Source organism: Brachyhypopomus gauderio, chromosome 7 (genome assembly GCF_052324685.1).
Source record: "Brachyhypopomus gauderio isolate BG-103 chromosome 7, BGAUD_0.2, whole genome shotgun sequence".
Classification (NCBI taxonomy): domain Eukaryota; kingdom Metazoa; phylum Chordata; class Actinopteri; order Gymnotiformes; family Hypopomidae; genus Brachyhypopomus; species Brachyhypopomus gauderio.
In genome coordinates this window covers 18,048,258-18,075,973 of record NC_135217.1, presented here as the reverse complement: position 1 = coordinate 18,075,973, position 27,716 = coordinate 18,048,258, and the positions used below count along the sequence as shown (strand labels likewise).

General features: G+C 43.8%; 1 protein-coding gene across 2 annotated transcripts in view; it reads right to left on the bottom strand.

The window, feature by feature from the left end:
• The window catches only part of tmem108 (transmembrane protein 108), a 41,748-nt gene extending 22,441 nt beyond the window's left edge, over positions 1–19,307 (bottom strand). Inside the window, exons 1-3 of one of the 2 annotated variants that reach the window (XM_077012230.1) lie at positions 19,227–19,307; positions 18,540–18,843; positions 18,048–18,127 (exon numbers count right to left, since the gene is read on the bottom strand). The gene's annotated coding sequence lies outside the window, so the exon portion shown is untranslated. Of the gene's footprint in view, positions 1–18,047; positions 18,128–18,539; positions 19,173–19,226 lie in introns of those variants that run through there. The other variant, XM_077012231.1, reaches the window with a different exon arrangement.
• Positions 19,308–27,716: the final 8,409 nt, after the last annotated feature.

Below are 27,716 nucleotides of genomic sequence, written 5' to 3'. Positions count from 1 at the left end.
GGTCTCGTGATCATTTTTGATCTCCAGTGAGGATTTTTTTAAATAGACGGGGTCCTAACTGCCCAGAGGTGCATTAAAAATGAACAAGGACAATAAAGGACGATAAGAACAGGGTTGTGTTGGAGGGATGGAACGGTGTGGCAGAAGCACCCCAAGAGTGCACGAGGGCTGGCCACACAAGGGACAATAACTTTTGTTCTCATTTGCACATTATCTATTTTGTATTAAAATCCTTCCGAATTCAGACAAATGACCCACGGCTATTCCGAGAGATGCTAATAATAAAATAGTGGGTTTATACTGCCGGATCTTTGGAGGGGGGAAACGAGGTAGCAAATGTCAGAAGGAACCTGAGAGTTTACATCAAGGCCAGTCTGCTGAAGTGGTGTGCATTTCCTTAGAGCTCTTCTTTGCACCAATATTATTCAACTCCATGGAGATTGATCTGTAGTTAGTCTCCAGACCCGGATGGTCTCAATAGATTGATTTTTATTTGAAAGGTGCTTACAATTGGATTTAATGCGAAACACAAAACAATGGCGTTTACGACTGGATTTACCTCGAAACACAAAACATGTTTATTTCAAACCTAGAGGCCAAATTCTACAAGCTGTGGAAAAATCAGACAGAGTAACATAAAACAGACAAAGATACTGCACAATGGCTAGAACGACATCAGATCCCTACAAATGCCATTTCCTGAGTGGTGTTAGCTTCTCCAGCTACACTGAGACGTTGAATTCCAGTAGGATTCAAGGACGACGGCACACACTCTTTAGAAAGCCTTCAGGCTGGGGTTGTGTCACATCCTCCTGTTTAAGCAATGCTAATGTGACTGTAATTGCTCTAAATGACAGGTCCTAGTTGTATGCTAAAGTTGTGGCACTTCTACACTAATATATTGATTATTTCTATCAGCGATGGAGGTCTCAAGCCAAGAATGGCAGTTGTGGCTTTTAACCTTTTTCCAATAGAGGATCTTCTTTACAGGCTGTTCAATAGAGTCCTGCTAGACCAGGTTTTCAATTAGCTTTTAGGTAATTGATAATGGTGAACGACACAGAGGTAACGCCTACAGATGTTGGTGCAGTCCTTAGTGGAACTGGTAAAAAAATTATCACATAAACATGAGAAATTAGGCCAAAGATATTTGACGGCTCTAAAATCTAAACTTTATATTCTCGATGAAAAACTGGCCCTAAGCCCATAATATTTTATAAGATCCATTACGGTGGCATTGACTTACAAAACAAGTTAGCGTGCATTATTACACTTTAAGCTGTAGTCACTAGACTTGCAATATAATAATTCTTCATTCCTACGCAGTACCAAATGTTCTTCATCTTGGTAAATAATCATCTGCATTTAGTCATGTGGCACCTGCTTTTTTTCAGAGATAAAATGCGGCGTGCAGAAAGGAAGCCGCTAGCGCACAACTACGGTACCTTCTGTGCTGTAACCCTACGTTTGAAGCTGCGGATGTAGTGGGGTTTGGCCTAGAAATGTGTGTCTACACGCGGAGCCTGAGGAGTTTCCCTCGGAGCTGGAATTTCTGCTGAGCAATTCTGCTTCAAAAAGATGCTAATGTCCTAGAACAAAAGGGTCTTTAGCAACTCTGCTTTCGTACTGCGGAAGTTCTGAGTCAAAGAAGGCTGAACTCTACCTTAGATCCCCCCCCCCCCCCCCCCCCTCTCATCCAAAGATGCTACTGGGTGCTGCAAGCTCTTTCCCCCCATTACTAATATGTCACTCATTCTGTTGCCACTCACTTTTCATCAGATCGTTTCATATCCCTCTGCGCTCTGCCGTCCCTCCTCAACCGCTTCACAGATAGCACTGCTTTCCTTTCTCCCTTCCTGCTAAAAATTCAGCATTGGAGTAATTTTTGAAGGCACTACATGACAGAAGACTGAATCTTCGTCTGATAATATGCAAATTGGACATAGCACATCTCATTTTCTCACTTCCGGTAATGTCATGATGAAGTTTTCATCAAAGTTCTTTATGAGCTAGAAGTTTTGCATCTGCTCAAAGAGAACACCTACGCCTGGATGTTAAGACAACTGAACTCATTGTACTGCCAAAGTAACTGACAACTAAGCTTTTTACATTTGCTGAAGTTATCATTCTTTGTCAACAGTTTAAAGCAGGGTTCTCAAAATAGAATCCAGGAGAGATGCAATTCAGTTCTTTCTCTTCTCCGACACAGCTGATTCAGGTCAACAAATTGACTTGCTGGAAAGACAATAAAATACTTCAATAGGAGTGTTGAAGCAGTGGAAAAATACTAAGCTGCAGTGATGCAGGATTTGCACTGGACAAACTAGATTGGCACTGGACAAACTGGATTATGAGAGATGTAATAGTAAGGGAAGTTACCTCAGATGTAGTCTAGATATTGAGCTTGGCTGAATAAGATGAAAATGGTCTGTAAAGGCTTGTGGGGAAACAGTGGTCAATCACAAACATGGCACCAGTCAATCGCTCTGACAATAGCGTCTGACAAATCTCAGAGCCGTGCCACCTACAGACACATAGCAGATCTGGCTACTTTACAGACAGCTGTAGAAACATAGACCTTCCATGCATTTATAATGCCACAGCAATGGTCAGCTTGACCGAGTCAAGTTCCTGTTTACTGAATATGCTTTGAATTTGACAGTGACTCAGGGTTATTTTGTATCACTCATAAATGTGTGTGTATGGTGAGGAGGGGTATATAACTTTACATATACAACAGGAAACTGGTGGTGTCCCCAAAAAACCCTCTAACAAGGTCTGCCTACCCAACTCTCCCTCTCCAGTGATTCGCCAGGTGACCAAAGCCGACGCACTTTCAGCCCCAGATATACACAGAAGGTAGGCAGTTCCCAAGGCATTCTGGGTAAATGGAGATGAAACTGTGTGGTGGCATGACACGGCAGTGCTAAAGCACCAGCAGGGGGGCTGTCAACACACATCCATCTTTCCTTTCCCAGCATGCAATAAACTAACCCACAAGGAGACTTCACAGAGTATCTGATCTCACCTCCATTGCACATATATGACATTCACATACACAGTATGTGTAAAATATAAATATATTTAATATAGGCTATGTGGATTACATTGTATAATTTCTAAATCTCTGCAGTTTTGTAAGTAATTAATTTTAATCAGTGTCACAGATGACTCAAAATAAATGTCTGAGTCATCTACGAAAACCACCACACTCCCTTTCAAATCACAACACCGCATGGATAACTGATCCTCAGGCCAATGCCACATCGATACATCTCCATAGTTATGAATAGTACATAATTAAAAGCCCACCAAAAGCCCTCAAATCCTACGGCCCCCCTCCCCATTAAAAGGTTAATAATTCTCAAAGGCAACGATCACGACGGTTTAATGCTATTACAAGCCAAAACATTAACACACTTAAAGGGTTAAACTCCCAGGAGGAGTAGGCCTTATCAATGTTTAATATGGTAACTGTCGCTGAATTAAAATGGAAACAAAGACAAAAAACAGCTTTTGCTGTTACCCTTGCAGTGACTCATGGGCATATTAATATATGTAACAAATCATCAAAGAAACAAATATCCAGAGTCCAAGTGAGTGTCTGTAAGGAGCAGGTTATTACACAGATTTGTAATGAACATCGCTGAGCTTTCCGGAAGCTTCTTTGATAGGCATGAGCTCTGGTGAAGCAAGTGCATTCTGTCCGGCTTTTGCAAAAGTGTAATTACGCCTCGCAACATAGCAGGTATAACATAACATCATTAAGGAGCGTGAAATTGTGTCTGCACATGCAAGGTTTGTTTGTTGTTTAAATGTTGGTAATTCAAAGGTGATATTGCTTGGGTACAGTATACACTAGAGGTGAATGGGTAAGAAGGGTATTATCCTAACAAGTGTGTGTCTGTAGGGTGTGTTCGTTAACCTGTGTCTTGATTTTCAAAGGCCAGCTTATTACTGGGTAATGTTCTGTTCCATCTGCGTGAAGAAATCATCAGTTTCATAAACCGTAGGCCTGCTTAGCATGGATTATTCAGCAACACACACACACACACACACACACACACACACACACACACACACACACACACACACACACACACACACACACACACACACACACACACACACACACAGTGGTGCAGCTGTAGTATCTTGACTGTACCAAAGACCAAAACAACTGCCTAAACAATGGCCCTCTGAAATGATAATAGTGTAATGCCTTGAGCTCGGAGCATTAACCTTGAGGTGGACTTGGGGGACAAAACAACTCCGAAACAATCGGTGCTCATAAACAAAGCAGGATAATATACTGCGGTGAAAGACATGAGAGACAGAGTTGTTTTCTCTTCCGCTCAGGACAAAGTGAAGGGTAGAAGGGTGGTCTGTGTGTAAGCCAGGTGCTTTTTGGCAATATCTTATTTCCATTAAGTGAGAGGTCACGTTTTTTGGCAAAAAGTCCTGAATTTGCACAAATAACTGCTTTATTAGTTACCGTGACTGGACTGAATGGTTTGTCTATAACAACAGCTTCTTATGAAAGAATTTTATACATAGCAGCCGTGGCATATCAAGGCAAATTAGTTTACACAGTAATTAAACTATCAGGCATCGACATTTCCTACTACTCTAGAGCATTGGCATCAGTAATGATCACACACACACACACACACACACACACACACACACACACACACACACACACACACACACACACACTCCCACAAATACACTACAGAGCTACGGCAACAGGAAGGCGTGTGCATTCGAGGCCTGCTGGTTTCTGCATCATGACACAGGCCCTCGACACACAGACAATAGAAGGAACGGAGGCAGGCGTAGGAAGGACGTGGTTTGGAGTGCTTAACACATTGTGAGGAGCTTCCTTAGCTCCTACCACTCCAGAGCTGATGGACGCAGCTGGAGACAGACACAGGAAGTGGTGGCAGGACAGAGACAGAGAGAGAGCGGCCAGAAATAATCACCACAGTCAATGCGTAAAGTGGAGGACTCACAGAATACAACTAATTTACCCACAATCCCCTTTCAACCCTTTGAGCTGATCATTAAAGTTAACCTTTCACGTTTCATCAAGTAAAACGTTGATGAAGACGCAAGGTGAAGACAGTGGTGGCTCAGATACCAGACAGCACAATGAAACAAAGGAGAGCCGAACTCGGGAAAGATCCAAATCTCTTATGCTTTTTTAGCCGGAATAGCTGGAGACAAATTCTAAAATCATTAAAAATAACATCACTAATATGTCTTTTGTTTCTTCAAGCATGGCCAAGTTTTGATTACTACGTGCAGTACTGTCAAACAACAAAAATGTCAAACAACAGCAACTGACAGTAGGAACAGACTGCTATAGTTGTTCATGCAAAGAGTGCTGTCCACTGTATACTACACATTATTACATAGAAAAAAGTCACAAGTAGAAAAATCACGGCAAATCACGGCAGCCCAACATTGCTGAGGACCACTTACCCATGTTCCTCACTGCTGAATCCTCTTCAAATGAAAGTTCACTAGTGACCCCTTTTAATGAAAGTATAACACTTCCAGTCTGACTGATACCATGCCGCCTTTCCTCAGGGAGAGCAGGTTTGCCAGTGGATCTTCTGAACGTAAGCCATTCAATTAAGGACATCCCGAGACGTTGTCACTCATTGCCCATGATCAAGACCGCAGACTGCCCTTTCCCTGTACAAACCAAGGCACGTACATCATAGTCGTGACCTTTCATCAGAGAGCAAAATGGACCTTTTTTATTAGTGAAGTACACCCGTCACTGCAGGCAGCCAGAGCTGAGTCAGGTCTTCTGGGAAATGGAGTAAAATTTACCCAAACCGCAAGTAATATGAGGACATATCTAATTCCTATCTGTGCTCATTACACAGTGTGGGGGGTTCGTGCGTGAGTTATGTCTTAGCAGAGCTGAGTTCACCTTGGAGCACAGGCGGGAGATGAGAAACCGGTGTTGGGAAAAATGACTGTGTGGATGAGACCCCATAGGACAGGAGCTCAGGGGCCCGTGTCACCACTTAACACCGGAGCTTTAAAAAAGGTCATTTAGAAGATAAATGAAAAGAGTAATAAAAGCCAAGCAGTGTGGCAGAAATGTCGGCGTCTACCTTAATGAACATATGGAGAACTGGCAATGCAGTTCACCCTGAGTCTAAACACACGTTATAGCGAATAGTGTCCAGTGGCTTCAACTCACAGTAATTTACTGGTTGAAGAAAATATAACTTAGATATTAAACTATGTGGGAAGGAATGAATAAGCTAAGAAATGCTGCACATGTTTCTTTCATCCTCTCTGCGTTTAAGTGAGCATAATTTAGTCCCGTTTTTGGACAGTATGTTGTACTAAGGAGGTAATTATTTCCCTGGGTTCATTTTCTCTCAATAGGTTGGTGGCAGTCCTAGTGGCAGTGACACTTCTACACAAAAATGTCCCAAAAATCCTTCAAAACTGTCTAATCATTAGCTTGAAAAGCTTTAGAAATTAGCATAAAATATGAATCAGTGTTGAAGAGCCACATTTGGCAGCCTATAGAGTAGAAAGAGTAGAAAGAAAGAAATAGAGTGAGAGAGAAAATAAAAAAAAAACAAAGGAATACTGAGAACAACAAATTGAACATCGACGACAACATTGTCCAGTCCCTCAAACAATACTGGAGTGGCTTTAGCAGATGAACAGTGCAGGGACACTCTGGCAGTCTGTCAGTACACCTTAAAAACCTCATTAGCATTCAGCCCTTCCTCCCTCTCTCATACTGACTGTGGTATTCCCCAGTAGTATAGTCAGTGGTTTTATGACATTATGAAGATTTCTGGGCTAGCATGGGAACGCGGTACCTGCTACACTCTGGAATGAAACACATTAGCATCTGCCTTTCAACACCTAAGGCCTCCACTCACTGAAGGTGACATAATGCTGTTTTTATCCCCCTAAAACTTGTTCCTACATTCTTCACTCTGTTTCTTCACCACATGTGCTAACAAGGGAATGACGCAAGGGGATCAAACCGTCATGCCATCAAAGCCCTTCCAGGTCTAGGGCCTCCTCCGCACATTGTTAGCCATGTCATGAACAAAGTGGCAGTTTGGAGCCTGAGACGGCTTAAAGTCCTGTCTTCCACAGTCGCTGGTGTTATTAAAGGGCTTTAGCACGGCTCAACATCAAATCCACGACATCAATCAAACGCCTCCAACAGATGCTTATCTTACAAATAATGAAGCAATCAAAACGACCACTCAGCATGCTAATTACCTAGCGCTAGCATGGTCTCCCAGGGACGACGGGTGGGGTATGTTCGCATGCCTTTTCACAGACAGACGCTTAATTACCAGACAACGGAGAGCCGTGGTGAGGCCGTGTCATCAGTCATGATTGAAAGGATGAATAGGATGAATAGGTAAACAGCGCTACGCTGGCGTCAAATCTGCCAAACCAGCGCGGCATCATGACGGATCGTTCGGCGGAGTGAGCACCACTTGAAAAATGAGACTTCAGAACAGGGACAGTAGTGAGATCACACGGTGACAGCACTGTGTTGTCATGGCCCTTCAAGGAACGTGATGTAAGGATGAACATAACTGACCTAAATAACAGCAAGTCTCTGCGGACCGCTGAACTGAGACGAGTGCGGTGTCACACAGGCCAGTGTGTTTGTTGTTTTGTAGTCCGATGCATTTCCGACTTATTGATGATTATTGATTATGACATACAGAATACCTGTTTGAAAATATAACAAGCACCATAATTGTAATCTAAGAGATACATTAATGCACACTATGTTTTTTTCAATCAGGATGCTCTCCAGCTATGTGCCAATCACAGAAGTACAAAATGATACATTTCAAAAATAAAGTGTTGAGACGCAGCCCACTGACAGTCTATCAAGCTGCCACAATAAAATGAGTCAAGCACAAGAGAGAATCTCTCATCCGATTTGACGGATCACAGCGGAAGAGAGAAAGGGGGCGCGGGCCAGCCGGAGAACAAGCCAGCGCCGGTCGGAATGAATGTGAGTGGCCTTCCTGGGTTCTGTTTATGGCCGGGCTGGTTAAGTAGCAAACGCCACTGCCCAGCAAGCGCGTGCCCCTGCAGCTCAACGCTGAGCGGTCATGTGACTGAGCTCCCTGCACCTCTATACCACACTCTCCTCTTTTGCCTCCATCTCCGTCTTCATTCTACGATGTCCTCCTTTCTTCCCTAGCTCTTCCTTGTCTGCTCCTACTCATTATTACATGTTAAGGTAGCCTTTCCCCTTAATATATATTTTTTGGCATCTTACCACCTCTCTGTCTGTAGGGCGGGACCTTAACTGGATTATTAGCAATGGAGAAGGTTGGCGTGGAGAGAGAGACGTTGGGGCAGAGCCTTGAGACGGTCTTTTGCATGGACTTTCTCTCAGACGTTGCTGTGAGGACAACTTCCTCAGGAAATGACTACAGGAAAACACGGCAGCAAGAAAACAGGGAGCAGGGAGGAAAGGGAAGGGACGGAGTTGAAGGGAACCTGACACGGTTCCTCTCCAAAGACACTGGACTCATCATGGTCTGAGAAGTTACACCACTCCACAGCCCCTTATCTTGATTTACCAGCTTTCAACAGTCAAGAAAACAGCAGATTCAGAATACAAGTTCATGTATGACCTGCTCTGAGGAAGTGTGATAAATCTAATCAACGGCATAGATGTGTAGTCTTGGTTAAAACAAGTCAGTCAGTGGACCCACATATAATAAAAAATCGCAAATTAACACCAAAATCGAATTGTGATTCCTATACAGGCTTAACATCCCTGCAGTGCTGACAGATTCGGCTCTGCGGTGTCTGCACTGCCTCCAAAATGGGCACTGCTGCAGTCAGCCTGGCCAATTTACAGTCCGTCACAACACCGCTACAGAGAAACGCAGCATCCCAGCTCATCGATCCACGTGGAGAGCTGAAGAGGAGTTCTCCACGACCAGCTGAGGGAGGAGGCTGGGGGGGGGGGGGGGGCATCCATAAAGGATCGCAGAGAAAGACTTGCAGAAACAGTTCCCCAAGAGTTATTATTCACGTTGTATTAAGCACACGGAGCGCTCTAAGTGAGACATCCAGGATGTGGAGACCCGGCCAGACTGGACGTGCTAGCCGTGCACTAAATCTGCTCTCCAGGTGGCTGCCAAGCTAAGAGGCTGCCCGTGATTTGCGTCCAGATCTCTGGCCAAGGTGTAGGGTGACTTGATGTTGGTGTAGCCGATCACCTATGTTCATTGATTGTTTGCGGGTTGGCAGGCGGATGGAGAAAGTAATATTGATCTTTGGAGCACATGCGGTACTGAGATTTACACATGTGGTGGGGGAACCCTTCACAGCTTTGTAGTAAATTAGTTCACTTAGTAAAACGTACCACCGTCGAAGAAGTACAGTATTACATGGAACCAGATGGGAGGCTGACTTGGATGCATCACATGGTACTATTATTCAAAGAGAACAGTAGGGTAATTCCATACAGTTTTGGAGGTGGCTGTAAAAGCCAAAAGACCCATTAGAGAATTCAAGAGGCCTCTTTTTTGCCCAACACCCCCCCCCCCCCCCCCCCCAAACACACCTATAAAGATGCCCAAGCACACCTGCGCACATCTGCACACACCTGCACACATCTGCACACATCTGCACACACCGGCACACATCTGCACATACACTGTTTTGCCAAGTCTTTTTCTCTGGGTGTTTTATTTATTATACACAACAGTTCTATAGGCTGTATGGAAATGAATTTGCCAGTGTGACACCTCTTTCCATATTATTCAATATTAATGTCATCTCAGATTACCAGACAGTTGTGCTCTATCCCCATGAGAAGCTGGGTCTGCTCAGACAGAGAGACGTAAACACAAAGGGAGAGAGAGAGAGAGTGAGAAAGAGAGAGAGAGAGAGAAACAGTCGTGCAAACAGACAAAACAAAATACAGATGAAGAAAGGAAACGAGTGACAGCTTGTGTTTGGTCTAATCACATAATCCAGTCAAATCTGTTTTCCAATGCAAAATCAAAAACACACACCTCAAAGAAGCTTCGCATTCTGCTCTTTTGAAAATAACTCATAGAAAAACATTCATTTGCCATGAGACTGACACACAGCTCCCTATTTGAAGATTTATTGATCAATATGAAGGTGATGTCTTATAAAGCATCTTTTTAAAAACTATACACACACACACACAAAATTAAGAACTCTTCAGATCTCCATTCATCCAGTAATACATTGCCTTTTATTATACTTCTATGTCTATAGAGATTGAGAAGGTGTTAGTTTCAATACCATTTCAGTCTACAAGCATACAGATAGCTACTCTGACATAGTCTTCTAGACCTTAAAGATATGGTCAAGTTTGTTGTGCAGGGCTATGTTGTTAAGAGAGAAAAACACCATGCACCTGTATGAGTGAAAACATAGCTGCCAGCTCCTTTGCCAACGTCCCCATCAGCCTTGAGGGGCACACTGGGAAAGCCATTATGACTCTCTCAAAACCATCAATCAGAGCATCAGGCCATGGAAGAAGTTGAGAACAGCAATAGCAAAGTAAGAGAGAAACAGCTTGACTTCAGAGGAATGAGAGGAGACCACAGAGCTATACATGAAGGAACCTGAAGGAACCTCTGGCTGATTCACTGGTCCTTCACTTCTTCATGCTGAACATACGACATTGAAACAAGCTTAGAAGAGAAAAGTTTGCTTTACTACACCAGAAAAAAAAAAAAAAACACTTCATGAAAAGAGAGAGAGAGAAAGATCCAGAGGAAGTGAGACGCCATGAATTAACGTGTTTGGATTCACAGGGCTTGGCCTGGATATTTGATGCGAGTAACCCGACGGGTAAACCTGAAACTTTTTTTGAACAAAAGACGGCACACGTACTGTCCTAGTGTCTCAGCCCTGGAGCCATAGACAAATCGCAAGAAGATTGACAGGCTGCTAGGTCAGTGAATAGCAATGGAAAGACACACGCGCGCACACACACACATTCCCTTTTGATAAATTCACGAAGAAATGCTGTTTAGACTCAGCTCTATTGGAAAGGCACTGCAGTCACGCTGGGTGTTGCTGAGTGACAATGACTCTGCATACAGTGTAATGAAAAGAATCACTTAAACAGTGTGTGTCATGCTAAAATTAACACATGAATATATGAACTTTATTTCATGCTAAAAATGTATATCTCAGTCTCCATATATTAAACTCTCAGTTAGTTATATATTATTCTGGTTGTTATATTACATAAAGTTGTTGCTTTTTTTTCATATTTTCTCTTTTTTTCATTAATCTCTAGTTCCATTGCTGCCATTTTTTTCTGGACCAATGAGTGAATAACTTCTGTAAAGGCCAAAGCAAATAGAGAGTAAAGCTAATAAGCTAATAAATAAAGATAAAAAGAAATATTGTCAGTTAAAGAGATTTCCAGTCATATCTCAATAAGATGAGCTATACAGAATACTTACAACCAGACTGCGGATGGCATTGCTGAACAGCCAAGCCCAGAATCACTGTGGTCTGACCTGTCTATATTTTCCATTGGTGAAACCCCAGCAAAGGTGGTCTCTTTATCCATACAGCTCTTCAACTGTGGCAGGCAGGGACATTTGGCAGATACGTCATACATTAGGACTGACCACCATTGTGCATATGGTAGTGATAATGAATCTCTGCATGGGGTGCAGCACAATCGAATGATCTGAAAGTCTCGGTCTGGACCTGCGCTGCTTGTTCTTATGTTGAAAGAGACTTTCAAGTGACAGAGGAGAGAGAGTCTTGCTGAATCCTCAATTTATTTCCAGAGCAATTTAAACAGGAAAGATGCAAAGTCTAGGAGAGCCTCGTCTGTTAAAGCACTTTAAAGAAACTCAAGATTTGTTTGTTTCATTTGAAGCATTTAAGTGTGGAGTGTCTCCGCTCAGGTGAAAACAGGAAAACCGACCTTCACCTTTTCCAGGAAAAGAAGGATGCTTTTCTCTTCTGATGGTTTGTAATAGGGACAAGGGAGATTGTGTTTTACAAAGTGGTTTTGAGAATACTAAAATGACGTTGAAAGAATGATGAAAGAAAGTGTCAAAATGTGTGGTGGTACTCCATCATATACACATACAATCACAGAAACAATACACACACACACACACACACACACACACACACACACACACACACACACACACACACACACACACATACACACACACAAACAAAATAGACAAAACCCCTTTGAAGAAGCTAATTTTCTGAAATAGTGAAACAGGGTCTGCAGCGTCCTGTCTGTAGTTATGGATACAGACCAGGCCCTTTCAAGTATATTGACTAAATTCCCACCATCATTCCTTTATTCCACTTCTTTTAAAGTCATATTGTGGTATCTAATGCGCATCTCTCAACATGAGGAATATAGGGTATCATTATTAGCAAGTGAGTAACACCAAGGAGAAATTCTAACAATGCCTTCAAAGGCCAGAAAGGGCAGCCATGTCTAACTTTATGGTACAAATACAGATTGCCACTGATCTTTGCCTAAAACAAACACAGCTCAGGGATCAGTCCTTAGCATTACCTAGTGCATATCAGCCCAGTAGTAATATAATTCGGACATTTTCAATTCATTGGGAAAATGGTAGCAATTATTTATTGCAATACTGGGGATTTTGAGTCTCTGAATGTTCATTTAAATCTCAAAGAGCACCAGAGTACATATCAGATGAAAAAACCTGTCAGAAATGGTTAAAAACAGAACAATGACAGTGAGCAAAACAGATGCAAATAATAATGTAGTTCTTTTAGTGAATTGGCCGCAGTGAAAGTTCACAGCAATCAGCCAAGATAATACACCCTTATACAACACGAGTCACACTTCCTTGCACAGGTATCGCCATGGAAACAGCGGTCCATCAACGGGCATGTGACACCCATTCGCCAATTCCCAATGTCAGCTGCCATCTGTTCCCGTGGCAATTTCTTTAGTGTTTTTTGCGGAGACTCATTAGTGGCTTTCGTAACCTGTTGACCAACGATTTGAGGCACCCTCCCAGGTAATGAATCCGCCTGCTCTGGTCTGGTCGTCTGATCACAGCCAGACACCTCCCAGCATTGATCCTCTAAATCACACGACCGCTCCTCATTCCATAGTCTTCCTCAGTCCTCAGTCAGCTCAGGTAATCCTATTAGTCTCATTCCTTTGGTTCTGACTGCTCAAAACCACTGACTTTGGCATGACTACAGAAGCCTCATGTCTCTTGGAGTGAACCCCCACACCTATTCCTGGAGAAGAAAGATTCTCTTCTGCTGGTTTGTAGAAGGGACAAGGGAGATTGTGTTTACAAAGTGGATTTGAGAATACTGAAATGAAAAAGCCAGAAAGATGCTGTTTATTTTAAGGCACTGAGGGAAAAAAGATGCTGAGGTAGGAATCAGGGTGCAGAACTGCTAGCTGTATCATTCCAGAGGAAACGATCTGCAATGGAGGTTTCATAAGGTAACTACGAAGCTTTTAGTAGCTTAACTTAAGCAATAGACAGAACTGAGCCTTAAGACCAAGAGCTGAGAAAATCCCAGTCTTATGACTGAAACATACAAAGGCTACCACAGTATGAAACAAAGCACTTGGGCTGAAAGAGCAGAATTAGCCAAGTATATTAATCTCACCCTCAGAATATCTCAGACCGGCTACTGAAACGTATTTTCCTAGATACTCGCCTGAAAGAATTGTCTTGAACTGGATTCATGGTGGTCGTAGTTTTTTATATTAGGCTAGATTGTAAGAATTAATTTATTATTACATCAGTTTTAAACTCATTTGTTTATCACAGAATGACTGATGTGTCACCTATATGTTTACCTGAATACATATCTACCTGTGTCACTGTATGTTCATATTGCAGATCACTAGTGATATGTTACTGTTTGGCTGGAGACAAATTAGTTAATTAAGGCTTTAGATCATCAGCTGCAAATTGTCATGGCAAAGCCAACGGACACTAATCACTGGAACAGGCTAATAGCACAGCCAGGTACGGATCTTGCACTAACCCACTGGGCCATGGACACTTCAACAACCCCAGTCAGCCCACTTCAAGGCACCTACGTCAAAGCACAATGCAGGTGTGCTGATCAAATGAGAAAGGGTGATATTGGCCCTTTTAGCGTTCACTGGTGTGAAGTGTGGCTCTACTATAAATGCCAACAGCAGAAGCACCAAGCAAAATCAGCATGGCAGGCCATAAATCCTCCAAAGCTATAAAAGAGCTTCTCCACTCAACAATTAGCTGATTTGAGAAGTCCAAAAAAATGCCACTCAGGTCATTTCTTGGCTGGCTCATTAGCATGATGAGGACTGGTCTATGTCTGTGCGTGACCCATTAGAAGGGTAGCGCAGACCAGGGCGGGCAGGTTGGGAGGGGAGGGGGTGGACGAAGACCAGACAAAGTTACGGGAAAAGAATTCCAAGAATTTCGTGCTGCACACACTTCAAACTCCTCACTCTGCTCCTTCCCTTATCTCTCACTTAGCCCCTCCCGAGCTCTAATCACCGCAGTGATGGCCACGCCCACCGGTGGGGTCACAGACCCCAGAGAGCTGTTGGCACCAGCACCATGTGCTTTAGTGCCCCTGCGGTATCACATCGCCAAACAGTAAATGATCCCTATAGGAACTATCCAAACAGACCACCAAACATCCCATGGTATCCAATATACAAGTCATATCTTAATATCAAAGCGTTTCCAGGCAGTGACACCACCAATTCTAAATAAAGGCCATATAAATGGCCTGAAATATCAAACTCTGCCCTCCTCTGCCTATTTCTACCACTTGTTTGCCCCTCTCTTCATTTTTCCTTTCACAGACACCGCTGTTCCCCTTGACTGACCCGAGGCGTCTCTGTCCTCTGGGAGAGCGCCATGCCTGATAGGATCATGGTCCAAGAAGGGAAGGTGGACGGTGAAACGTATTTCCCTCTGAAGCGCAGTAACGCCCTGGCTGCCTCTGTCCACGTCCAGCGTTACAGGGCATTACATCCAGCCACAGCCGCATTCACATCTGCCCGCCTTTACGGCTTAGCGGAAACCCGTCTTGGGTTTACATTTCTGTTGCTGCTTTTTCCTGTTTGCTGGGTGAGGAAGTGTTAAAGCTCTGGTCCAAATGTGTGGGGGAGGCAGTGGAGTATTTACACAGGCAGCACATTCCACACCACATCGTATCGGTCTCTTCAGGGGACGACAGGTCCGCTTACCTGACTGGTTGTAACCATAGGGTCACTTATTCGTTTCAGTCAGACTACAGTGTGACCAGAAAGTCAGAATGAGAGAGAGAGAGAGAGAGACAGACAGACGGAGAGAAAGAGAGACGGATTGAGAGAACGCAAGGGGCAGAGAGAGGTGAGACAGAAAGAGAAATTTACATACAAGCTAGCTTATTGTTCACACTCCTCTGGCTTTGCCCTGATAAGCCTGTGGGAGAAGCCCGGCTGATAAGGGCCTGAGGACGTTCCCAGATGTTCACTGGTTGGTGGGATGTCAGCCATTTCCCTGCAGTGCCTCGATAAGGCAGGAGGGAAACCAGCTGCAGGTCGCAATGGCAATTTTTGCCCTCCTTTGACACTTGAGGCGCGCCTAGCTGGGGCGGAGGCCAAGCAGGGCTGCTGATCTGCTCTCTTCCCACATCTGGCCTCCATCGCAGCGACCTGACACCAATTTACACAGGTGAAGGCGGCTGGCGTGGCCATAAGAAGTGCCACCGGGGAGGGAATGCGGTGCGAGTGTCACTCAAACATTTAAGGAGGTATGCGGTTTCACCGAAAAAGCCCGCGTGACACCTTGACCTCAATCCTCATCGTTGTAGAGCACTTGAAACTACCATTCCAATCACAGGGATTTCTTTGAAGAGAAAATAATGAACAATCGATTGATGAATTGTCTTAAGTTCTCTATAACAGCATATGGGCGATGACCTCTCAGACAGAATAGGGACTGTGTTCACTCATCGTAACGTATTGAGTGTTTCTCGAAGAATGTCGGAAATACCAGTGCTCCGTCATGCTTCCTCGCCCACGTGTAAAGGTCTTGTGTTCCTTCGCCCCTCAATGCATCAAACACTCTCCAGCTCTTAAACAGATACAACATGCTCTTAAGATGAAGTGTAACTGATAGACATTGGAGACCTTGTCAGATACACATGTCAGTGCCCTGCCACTTGACCCCACCCCTAACTCCCTTTTCCAAATTCCTATTGGATAAAGCAGCAGGGAATTGTCCGTGAAACAAAGCCAACGTTGGGGGTGTTTTGTTAAGGACTTTGGCTAACATTCCAATCCTAATCGTCCTTGGCAACTAAGGATTTTAATGACCCAGCACTTCAAAACATTTACTGTTCGGCTGGACACAAAAATGGCCTCACTGCTCAGTTCTGGGCTGTTTTTTTTTTTTTTTTTATGAAAGAGTGTCACTCCATGTTTTAAGAGACTTGTTCCATTGTTTAGAACTGAATATTAATGAGCAGGACATAAGACCTGGATTCAGCTTTTAGCCTTCCGGTTGAAATCAGCCAAAGACAAATTTTGACATGAATGAACAGACTTGTTCAGTTGGTAAAATAAGAGATAGAAAGAGAGAAATAGGAAGAGATGATATATATAATTCAGGTGAAATTTCAGGATAAACCTAAAACCTTAATGTGACCTTATCTAAATATTTCCATGCCCATGTCCAATCCTTTCAGGACTTTTTCCATAACTTGATAACAAGGAGCTAAATGCCAAAATTGACAACAGGTATTTGATCCATGAATAGGCAAATAAATACATGTCCTGGATTAATTAGAATTGGTATTTAAACAGTCCTCCCATCATGCTGTCCACATTTTGACATAATGAGACCAAGACGATACCTAACAATTGATCAACAGTACCTCGCCATTGCGAGTTTTCAAACAGGATGTTCTCATACGGAAGTGGCCACTGAGCTTAGAGTGTCACAGAGAGTCATTAGCAACAGAGAGTCTGGAAGAGTCACAGAAAGGCACATGAGTGGACGTGGCCACATCCCACACTGATGGCCGCATCATTGTGAACGGTGCCCTGCAGAACCGGATGATGAATGTCACACAAATCCAGGCACATTTAAGGGAGGTGAGAGGCACCCAAGTGTCATGTCAGATCATTCGAAACCGTTTACATCAGAGTGGTCTGCGTGCTAGACGACCTACAAGGGTGCCTGACCACACCACCAGGCACAGGTGTCACCATCTTGCATAGGCCAGGGAGCTTGTGTTGTCAACACAGAACTGCCCTATACTTTGTGAATGGTACAGTGACAAGCCCATACTACTAGAATAACATCATTAATCCAGTCACTGTGCCTCTGCATGAACAACACTGGCCTAATTTCATCTTCATGAACAACAACACTCCAGCTCAACGAGGTTGCATCATTAGGGAACGGCTGCTGGAGACTGGGGTTCCTCACATGGCCTGCACTATCTCCAGACCTGAATCCCATATAAAACCTGAACAATCAGCTGAGTCGCCAGGTAGAGCCTTGTAATCCTCTGATCTGAGGGCCCTTCAAGAAGATGCCGTGCCTCAGCAGATAAGTCGACTTGTGAAAATTCAGACAAAGATCTACATTTTACTTAAATTTCTCCCGAAGGCCAAATATCCATAACTTTTTGTGAAATATTTCACAAATATATATATATAGATATATTTGTGAAATATTATTATATTATTAAAATTATATAAAGCTTGAGCGCTGGGAATAGACAAGTAGTCAATACAACTTTGCAGAATTCAACATTATGCAAGGCTCATCACAAGAGACATATCCAATCTAGTCATCATAACGCTCAAATCTACACAAAGTCAGCGTTTTATTTTTTGCCGTGTCACAGTAGGAACCTCAGTGAGTTTAAACTACAGTACACGATGGCTGGTTCGACACTTATGTCCTCATATCGGTTATCAGCTCGAGGACTCAATCCAAATATATATTATAACGGGCTACTAGGCATCTTACCTTATACTAACATGTGAAGATCGAGCGAAGACGTCGGGAACATGTCATGTTGCTCGGAGTTGTGTCCTTTTCTTCCACTCCTGAGAATATAATAAAGTTTAAGTGTCTAAGTGTCCGTACTTGGCGGATACCGACGCGTCCAGCGGCTGTAGAACTCAACACGGACCGGACCGCTGGTCCGTCTGCGTACATGCGTGTGAGACAGAATTGGGTCTAGATCTTTTTAGACATGGTATTATCGTTTAAATCATGTACATTCTCTATACTAAGACCAGATTAAACAGTTTAACATGAAATCCAGTACACACTAGCTGTTGCACCTCCAGGGCGCAGTTCAACTGTTATGGACATCATGAGAGTGTCGTGTTATTAATCATTTATGAATCATACAAGCATAAGAGATGTTACCAATATTACACACACCTCGCTTATTTCTCTCATTTTATGCCCCTTTACGACACGACCCAGGTTTAACCAGAAAGACTCGCTTACCTTTCGGACTGGGTTCTCCGGTACCTCGCCTTTCCGGGGCGATCGGAGTGGCCAAACCCGCTGTGTCACCAATCCGAGTCACGCGAGCACCGCGCACATGGTACCGCGCACCTGGTCCGCCCGTCACATGCGCGCACCGCTCGGTCCAGTTGCTCTGTTTCGGTACCACAGACGAGGAATCACCGAGGGACGGAACCTGGTCATTCCCAACACCAGGACACCCGGAGAGCGCCACCCCCAAACCCAGGACGGGTTTAAACTCGCCACTGAACCGGGATGTTTGGATCCACACCGCAGACGAAACCTGATCAGGGATCGATAATCTTGATCGAGTAACGCACACTTCAAATATCAAAACACCGTGTGGTGGCTAAACCTTTATGTTTTTCACGGATGCGATACGAGCACTGAATGTTAATGAGCACACGTTGCAGTAACAGCAAGGCGAGCCTTTTTGGGTCTGGGCTCAGATTAGAGGCTTGGTTTACAAGAGGATTATTATTAATTATAATGTTATAAAAGTGGCCCGCCTAGAGGTCACTGAAAATATCATAGCAAACATTCCCCCTGTCAGTATAAGCACAATACAACATGACATTTTACCGGTTAAAGATGAACATTTAATAACGTCAATATAATGTAATAGGTAAACTATATAATCTATAGGTGGGGGTCCATTAAGCCTACTTATTAGTCAGTGCTGGTGCCGGTGTCGTTCCTCAGCACGGACGCCTCGTCTGAGCCGCCGCTGCAGAGAGCGAAGGAGGGGGTAGTTGTGTGTGTGTGTATGTGTGTGTGTGGGGGGGGTGTCTTTGTGTGTGTGTGTGTGTGTGTGTGTGAGGGGGGGGGGGGGGGGTAATTAAACACGCTACAGGTTCTCCACACGTCCTCCATGTCGTGTCCGTCGCGGCTGAGCTTATCCCTCAGCTAAACTTAGATCCCTTTTTCATAAGGGCCTGTTCTGTTTTTAGAAACTTTACCTTCACGTGAGGGGAAAGAAACTTACTTTAAAGGAATCCTCCAGCATGTTTAACCTCATTTCCAGCTTAACTCAACAGTAGCATGGTGAGCACAGACTGTTTTCCATGCAGGGTTTTGACCTCAGAAAAGAACAAAACCCAGGTGACCTGAAACACATCTTTAATGAAAATGTGTAGAATATTGACTGTGAATACAGTAATATTGAGTATTGTCCTCACACGGACACGGTAGGATTGCTCCTGCGCATGCGCTAGGCGGTTCTTATAAAACGAACGACTAAGCTCACCTCTGGTTATCTGTTGGATGTCTCCTACTGAATATCTTGAATAAAAGCCAAGCTTCGGTTTAAGGCGTTCGTCTTTATTCACACAAGACTCAACATGGTGTCAGAAGTCTTGGACCTGCCATTTTACATCGACTACTGCATATAGTAAGTTTTTTTTTACGTACGGTACCTTTGTGCCACCACGCTATTTTTTCGTGACATGGCGGACGGCTTCAGGCGGCCCGACCCGCTGTCGTTTGAGGGCAACATAGCGGAGAACTGGCGCATATTTGAACAGGAATACGACATTTTCATTGCTGCAGCGCACTCGGAGAAGCCCGCGCGCACTCGTGCCTACATTCTTTTAAACCTCGCCGGACCTGACGCCATTGAGCGCGAAAGATCTTTCGTTTACGCGGGGGAAGTGCGCGAACCAGGAGATGATGGAAAGGTCCTCATTCCCGCGGAATCCAAGGAGGACCCGGAATGCCTCAAGAGGAAGTTTAGAGCGATGTGCAACCCTCAAACGAACGTAACGATGGAAAGGCACAAATTTAATACACGCAACCAAAAGGCTGGTGAGTCCATTGGATCTTATGCAATCGATTTAAAAATCAAAGCTAAGAGCTGCAACTTTGGCGAGCTTAGTGAGGATCTCATCAGAGACAGACTAGTCTGTGGCATTAGTAATGACCACCTAAGAAAAGTTCTGTTGCGTGACAGTGATCTGACTCTAGCTAAGGCCATTTCAGTGTGTCAGATTCACGAAATGACTGAAGAGCATAATAAATTACTAATGTCCCCACATAGCTCGGTTACAAATGTGAATGCTCTTCAAACCAAGCATGTGAAGAGACGAGAGTATGACATGGCCAAGTTCGACAGCGCACCAAACACGTCACAGCTCATTACCAACTGTGATAATTGTGGTGGTAGTCATGTGGCGAAGAGAAATAGATGCCCGGCTTTTGGCCAGCACTGTAATGCATGTAATAAAATGAACCATTTCAGAAAGTGTTGCAAATCTGTACCTCGGTTTGACGGGCAAAGTCGCAGAAAGCTGGTCCACCAGGTGGACACGGATCAAACAGAGGAAGACAGTGATGGCGGTACCTATTACGTAAACGGAATATCCCTGGACATAGCGGTAGATTCGACTCGCACACAGACGCAGTGCCGAGAAGAAGCTTTCACTACCATAAAGATTAATGACAACACGATTGAAATGAAAGTTGACACTGGTGCCAAGTGTAACGTTCTCTCAGCGAAAACCTTCGACAGGGTGAGAAAGGGCGAACAAATAAAACCTTGCAATAAGCCTACAAACCTCGTTGCATATGGAGGTAGCAAAATACAGACTCTTGGGCGTGTCAACCTATTCTGTCATCTAGGGGCTAAATGTCATTCCTTACCCTTCTTTGTTATCAACGAGGATGTGCTGCCATTGATTGGTCTCAGTGCTTCTTTACAGATGGGGCTCATATCTCTCAGCAAAGAGGTCCACCAAGTAAATATCTCCACAGCTCAAGATTTTACTCAGCAGATCAAAGAGGAGTACAGTGACCTCTTCACAGATGAACTAGGAAAGTTGCCAGTGACATACTCCATGACACTTGACCCTGAGGTAAGACCTGTGGTTCGACCTGCACACCGCATCCCTGTTGCAATGAAAGACCGAGTCAAAGCAGAATTGGACAGGATGCAAGAGCTAGGTGTTATCACGCCAATCTCAGAGCCCACTGACTGGGTATCCTCTATGGTCGCTACCAACAAAAAGGACAAAAACGAAATCAGAATCTGCATCAACCCTAAGGATTTAAACACGGCACTTAAAAGGCCACACCACCCAATGCGCACAGTGGACGAGGTTGCGTCACAAATGGCCAACGCCACAGTTTTCTCAGTCTTAGATGCGAAGAACTCTTTCTGGCAAATCTCCCTTGACAACAAATCGTCCATGCTAACTACTTTTAGCACCTGTTTTGGTCGATATAGGTTTCTGCGGATGCCATTTGGAATCAGCTCTGCCAGTGAGGTGTTCCAGCGTTCCATGGAGCAGATCTTCGCTGGATACCCATGTGCCATTATCGTGGATGATGTACTCATTGGGGGCAAGGACATAGAAGAGCATGACGCTAACCTGAGGAAGGTACTCAATAGAGCCAGAGAGGTAAAGTTGAAACTGAACCCTCTCAAATGCAAGTTCAGGATGAACCAGGTCAGTTACGTTGGTCACATATTCTCTGCCCAGGGTTTAAAAGCAGATCCATCTAAGACTAAAGCAATCAGCGACATGCCTGTGCCAACCGATGTTCCAGCCCTTCAAAGATTCCTGGGCATGGTCAACTACCTCGGGAAATTTATTCCCAACTACAGTGAGATAACCACCCCACTCCGACAGCTCACACACAAAGACACTGAGTGGTCATGGCAAGAGCAGCAACAACGTGCTTTTGATGCTTTAAAGGGGCACATGTCAAACCCGCCAGTGCTGTCATACTACGATGTTCACAGACCTGTCACACTTACTTGTGATGCTTCACAATATGGACTTGGTGCAGCATGCCTGCAGGAAGGCAAACCCGTGGCATATGCCTCGCGCACCCTTACGGACACAGAGACACGATATGCCCAGATAGAAAAAGAGCTATTGGCAGTCGTGTTTGCTTGCTCAAAATTTCACGATTACATCTATGGCAAACCGGTCACCATCGAGACTGACCACCAACCTCTTGTAACAATTATAAAAAAGCCCATCCACACGGCACCAGCTAGACTGCAGCGCATGATGTTAAGGCTTCAAAAGTACAGCTTTAACCTAGTGTATAAAAGTGGGAAGCAAATGCACTTGGCCGACACCTTGTCGAGGGCTCCCAGGAGCACCACAACTCAGCTTGCAGACGAAGTGGACGATTTTGATGTGATGACAGTCTGCCACGTATCATCTGCTCGCTTGCAGGAATTGAGAGAACACACTGCCACTGACCCGGCTCTTCAAATGCTCATTAATACTATTGTAGGCGGCTGGCCTGGCAAACTGCACAGTCTCCCGCATGCATTGCGTCCCTACTTTCCTTTCAGAGATGAACTGGCTGTCGAGGATGGCATTGTCATGAAAGGACTAAAGACTGTGATCCCCACATCCTTGCAGAAGATGTACTCAAGCATTCTGCACAGGGGCCACCCAGGCGCTGAGGCCACGAAACGGAGGGCGAGGGGCATCGTGTTTTGGCCAACAATGACAAAAGACATTGAAGAGGAGGTGCAGGCGTGTTCCGTGTGTAACAGTACAAAACCACACCAACAAAAGGAGCCACTTCATTTGCACCCTATTCCTGAGCTGCCATGGTCTACTGTAGCAGCTGACATCTTTGACTGGCACAATCGGCCATACCTGGTCCTCGTGGACTCCTTCTCAGGATGGTTCGAGATTGACCTGCTGCAGGATCTAACGTCTGTCACAACCATTGGTAAACTGAAACGTCACTTCTCAGTCCACGGTGCGCCTCACACTCTCATAACAGACAATGGACCACAGTTCATAAGTCAGAGTTTTAGGGACTTTGCAAGACAATGGGACTTCACTCATATAACAAGCAGCCCCGAGTATCCCCAATCTAATGGCTTAGCGGAAAGAGCTGTCCGTAGTGCTAAAAGCCTCATGGAGAGATCTCACAGGGACAAAACCGACGTCTTTCTCAACCTACTCAACCTAAGGAACGTACCTCGTGACACTACACTTGGGTCCCCAGCACACAGACTGATGTCAAGACAGACGCGCACCACTCTCCCCATCTCCAAAAGGCTACTTGAGCCCAAAACGTGTAAACCTGACAAGGTGCACGCCCAACTTCTCCACACAAGACTCACCCAAAAGAGCTACTACGACAAAACAAGCCGCCCTCTTCAACCTCTATCAGCAGGACAGGTGGTCAGGCTCCAAACATCGAAAGGATATGACCGCACAGGAATTGTGAGTGAAATGTGCAAAGAACCGAGATCCTACCTAATCCGATCAGGAGGACAAACATACAGAAGGAACAGAAAACACATCCTGCCTGTTGCGGAACCGGCTCCGACTCCATCTGATCCACAATACACCCAAGACAAGGACATAGAGGGAAGCGTTACGTTCACTGGACCAGACTTGGAGAGGAGTGACACACTTCCTGGACAGGGACACACAGGACAAAACATGGACTCCGAGAGTCCTATGGCCCGAGTCTCCGTTACCAACCGATCTTTAAGTGTGGGTGACGGTTGCTACAGGACCCGTTCAGGTCGTATCAGCAAACCCAACCCTAAGTATAGTGATTAAAAAGCGTGCTCATTGTCATTCAATCTCTGATGTGGCATTGTGCTTACTATACTGTCTACATGGAATGATTATATGTTTGAATGCTTAATCTAGTTTGGTAATTATTTGCCGTATTTCACTTGATTAAGATTAAGAATCTGCAGTTCTGCCAAATGTTGCCAATTGCATGTGTGATGAGTGCGATATGAGTTCGCTACTTCACCATTAATGTTAATGTTATATGGTAATATATATATGTATAATTGCATATGTACATATGTGGGTGTATATGTGTATGTGCATGTATATGTATGTACTGTGTTTATGGTTACAGGCACCAACTAAGGAAAGGGGATGTAGAATATTGACTGTGAATACAGTAATATTGAGTATTGTCCTCACACGGACACGGTAGGATTGCTCCTGCGCATGCGCTAGGCGGTTCTTATAAAACGAACGACTAAGCTCACCTCTGGTTATCTGTTGGATGTCTCCTACTGAATATCTTGAATAAAAGCCAAGCTTCGGTTTAAGGCGTTCGTCTTTATTCACACAAGACTCAACAAAATGTAAGGGTAGTTGTTGAGAAGGAGATCAACGTCTGCTCTTAAAACCTTCTTTTCTCAAGTACAGCAACATTATTCATGGTATTCATGATATATTACAGACGACTGCTTCAGACTGGATTTAAAACACTGATTATACTACAATATTTGTGCAGTATAATTTTCCAATGCATGTTAGGTTCTTAAAAACCTAGACTATGATTGACTATGCTGTCCTTCATATTAAATTACCTTAGCCCACAATTTACTCCATCTCAAAGTTTTTTATTTAATCCTCTCTGGCATTGTTGGTAACTTTGTACACTGACTATGCAGCATTTGTGAAAGTTATTAGAAGGCACGGATGCATCACTTACTGCTGTTGGCCTACAGGGGAGGTCTACCACAAAATGAGACTTAAAACAATTATGAATTTTCAGCCTTAGAGAATTGGAATGACATGATTGAAAACTGATGAACAGGGATGTTCCTCCATTTGTAAATGAATGAGCTGAATGAGCTAGATCCCTTTCACAATGTCCATTAAAGAAGAACCGTCTCACCTTCACCTGTAGTGGCATAATGTTCTATTAGTGTATTCCATTAGCATCCTGGTCCCAGTCATTCTGCCACTGCATAGCAGAGTGTGTGTGCTCCACATTAATGCTATGCTGGAGGCTCATGATTCCACACGATTGGCACCTTTTTAGTTCTTCATTGACCATCACTGGCATGGCAGAACACCCCCCCCACACACACACACACACACACACACACACACACACTTCTCAGCTCCTCGCTGCTCCCAGATCTAAACCAGAGACACAGTAAACCACTAAGGTCCTCTCACAGGCTGCCTGACCCGGACTAATCTGTCACCGGCACAAAGACTGTGGGCACACAGGCAGACGCAACACGGAACATTATTATTACTACTACACCCTTATGTATTATCAAACCTTTATGTAACCAAGGTAAAATTCACAGTGAGATACAGATCCGTTGTAAGTGAGCCATGACCAGGACATCAGTACACAGGCGTACACATGTTTAATTGCTAACAGTCCACTGTAGGCAAAAGAGAAGCAGGATTTTAATGTTTTGGGGCTGGGCTTAACCAATACATCATTTTTAAGGTTTCGCGATGTTCATCATCCTCTATGGGGCTATTAAAAAAAGGCATTTAGGATTGGCAATGTGACATGATGTGGCTTAAAAATTAGGGTTGGTGGGGTGTGTGCGGATTCTTCCCCTAAGCTGTACCGTATAACCCTTTAATGCACTCTTTAATATTTTGTGAGCCAAAAAAGCAATAATGACTTCATCCTACCTCCAGTCTATAGACATATTTAAACTATAACAGAGGTGGACATTCACGGTTCAGAAAGTAAAAGTCCTCACCAGGATTTTGCTCAGGCTTCATGGATTGTGTTGATTCCACTAATTTTACCTGGATTGCACTAATGAGAAAATCCAGCAAGCTTGAGTAAAATCCAGGGAAGGAGTTTTACATTCCAGCCTCCAATGTCCACCTCTGTCACGTAGCAGCATATCTGAGAAAACGTTTGCATTTTTCATGGTTGACTTTGTACATAAACCATAGCTTATTTCCTGGCTATCAGTTTTAAAAAGCTTTGATTTCATGTCAAATTAGGCACGTTGCCATTTTGTTAAACCATGGATCCCAATTTGATTATTGACTACAGCATTGTTTAACATTTAAAGACATTTCCTCCTTGTGACAATGTCTTTCACAGATCTGTTAAGTGAAAATATGTAATATTTGCCAGACAAGAACAGACTGGAGAAAAGGACAGAAGTAAAGATACTGCATCATGAGAAAGTGTACATAATTTTACAAACCTGAAGGGCAGAACCAACATCCTTCCAACATCCCTGGTTGCCCTTAGTAACCAAGCAGAAGAGGTTGATGTGTTTAGTACGTGAAGCATGACCTCAGGGGTCAACCTGTCCTGCTGGTTATCACCTTTAACAAATGCAATTACTCCCAACCATAGTCCAAGGAAGCTGGTGTGACTCACCGAACACACCCCATTAGCCAGGACCTTTAACACATTTTCTGGATTTGGTCAGCAAAAACAACAAAACTGATAAAGTAAAATTTTAATTGAACAATCTAAGTTTAATTTCTCCCCTGGACTTTATTACAAATGTAATCAGGGTATAATCTTTGAAAACCTTTAGGAGAGAAAGTGGAAGCTGGATTAATAAGGTTAAAGTTCTATAGTTTTTTAAACTATATTAAAACATCCCTGTCAGCTCAGAACAGGCAATAATTAATTCGCAAAAACAATGACACAAAAACATGTAATAAGTTGGAGCTGAGTCCTCAAAGACAGACACCAAAGCATTAGAGTCTCAGTCAGTTAATCAGCTCAAAACACATCTTCAGAGTGAGGACATGAGATAGTGTACTCATTTTGTGGAACACATATTTCATAGTACATTCATGAATGTCTGTTGCACCGCTCCATAAAGCTCGTGAAGAGAACTGCTGCCTAAATTTGATACAAGTCTCCCCCTTCTGGACATGCAGTAGTAATGCAGGTTCACTACTATTTCCCAGTCTCGTTAATTCAGCTATCAGGAATTATGGAATACTCTGGGTTTGACCAGAGCTCTGTAGAGGTCAGTCAGTCTTAGAGGTCATGAAAATCAAACACTTCTATTTCAGATGATAAAGACCCGTACTAGCAATTATTAACAGGATGTCAAATATCCCGTGCCAAACTATTCTTTTCAGATAGGGCCCAGCCCACGTATTCCACTCTAAAAACCTCACAAGCTTTTCCAAGGGGTCGTCCCGTGGCACCTCCCTTCATAGGTGTAGACTCAACTAAGCACCCGCCTCACCCACAAGACCCCTTTAAGTTTTAAATAAGCCAGACACATCTCTTTAAACATAAACCCTACAGACCTCCCTGGTGTTAACTATAACAAGAACAATATTAAAAGAATAAGAATAATAAATAAGAAAAATATATAAATAATGATAAAAAATATATATAGGACAGATTTTGTATATTATAGAAATAACATTCATACCACAAAAGCATTTTTTCTGACAA